General features: G+C 58.7%; 1 pseudogene; it reads left to right on the plus strand.

Annotated features, from left to right (window-relative positions):
- LOC123776726 (histo-blood group ABO system transferase 2 pseudogene) lies at window positions 1–1,472 on the plus strand (annotated as a pseudogene).
- The last annotated feature ends 239 nt before the right edge of the window (window positions 1,473–1,711 follow it).

The raw sequence follows: 1,711 nt of genomic DNA on the forward strand, positions 1-1,711 counted from the left end.
TCTCACCCTGTCCCCTGTCCCTGTAGCTATGTGGTCTTCCTGGAGCTGGTCCTGCAGACGGTGAAGAAGCACTTCATGGTGGGACACAGGGTCACCTACTAGGTCTTCACTGACCAGCTGGCTGCTGTGCCTGTGTGCTCCTCTGTGATGGCCGGAGGGCAGTGGTCCTCATGGTGGACACAGCGTCACCTAGTACGTCTTCAGCGATCAGCCAGCTGCCGTACCCATGTGCCCCTCCGTGAGGGCCAGTGGGTGGTGGTCCTCAAGGTCCGCGGTGCCTCATGGCAGACACAGGGTCACCTAGTACGTCTTCACGAACCACCAGCTGACGGGCCTCTGTGCCTCTCTGGGAAGGCCGGAGGGTGGTTCTCCTCATGGTGGACACAGGGTCACCTAGTACATCTTCACGAACCGCCAGCTGACGGGCCTGTGTGTCTCTCCGGGAAGGCTGGAGGGTGGTGGTCCTCGAGGTCTGCGGCGCCCTGCGCTGGCAGGATGTGTCCATGCAGCAAATGGCGATGATCAGCCGCTTCTGTGAGCAGCACTTCCTCTGTGAGGTGGACGACCTGGTGTGCGCGGATGTGGACATGAAGTTCCGTGACCATGTGGGTGTAGAGATCCTGTCCCCCCCTTTGTCACTTTGTACCTCAGTTTCTACTGGGTGGCCAATGAGAACTTAAGCTACGCGCGCCGGCTGCAGTCCCAGGCCCACATCCCCAGGCACCAGGGAAACTTTTACTATATGGGGGCCTTTTTGGGGGGGTCAGTGGTGGAGGTTCACTGACTGACATTGGCCTGTCACCAGGCAATGGGGGTCGACCTGGCCAATGGCATGGAGGCCATGTGGCCTGACAAGAGCCACCTGAACCACAAGCCCACCAAGCCCCGGAGGCCACGTGGGACCTGAGGCTGCTGGGCTGCCCTCCCCCCACCCGGGTCATGAAGATGCTGAGATTCGGGCAGTGCCCAAGAATCACCAGGACATCCAGAACGCATGAGGGGCTCGCCCCGTCTCCGTCAGGGTGGCCTCTCTGAGCGGAGCCATAAGAGCAGATTCCTTCTTCTGTCCCCTCAACTGTGGAGTCCAGCACTGCCCGCTCGGGCATGTCCAGGACCCCTAGCTGCCCCCATGCACAGGAGGCCTGCCTGGGGCACAAGTTCCTTTCTTTGTGGTCAGTGCATTTCGATCATTTCTGGGTCATTTGCAGCTGTGAACGACTCCAGTTTTATGTAGAATGTTTTTCTGTGTCAATGCTGAGCAACCATCTTTAAAAAGAACAATTGAGGGAAAAGGTTTTCTCCCTGGTTCTAAACAGACATCGCCTGATGGGCTGGGAGCGGCCCTGCAGCAGCCCTGGAGCCAGAACAGGCCCTGGCTGGGTCTTCCTCCCAGTCCCTGCACCTCGCGGCAGCCATGGGCCTTCAGGGTCAGGGGTGCGCCGAGCCACCTCTCTGACTGCCAGAGGCTGTGACCACTAGCACAGCCTCCAGGAGCATGGAGCCCTCTGGGTTATTTCTGGTTCCTGCCTTGGTTTTAAATGGCTATTTCTTTGCTGGTGTTTTTGAGATGTGGGCACTGGCTCCGTCTGGATGCGCGTCCTGTTGGGATCCCTCAGTGCCCACTGGAGGGTTTGCACTTGTGGATTCTCTCTGCACTATGTGTTAGCAAGCATTCACTGAGTGCCTACTGTGAGCTCGGTCACCAACAAGG

Source organism: Ursus americanus, chromosome 15 (assembly GCF_024610735.1).
Source record: "Ursus americanus isolate L20-20 chromosome 15, mUrsAme1.1.p, whole genome shotgun sequence".
In the NCBI taxonomy this organism is placed as follows: domain Eukaryota; kingdom Metazoa; phylum Chordata; class Mammalia; order Carnivora; family Ursidae; genus Ursus; species Ursus americanus.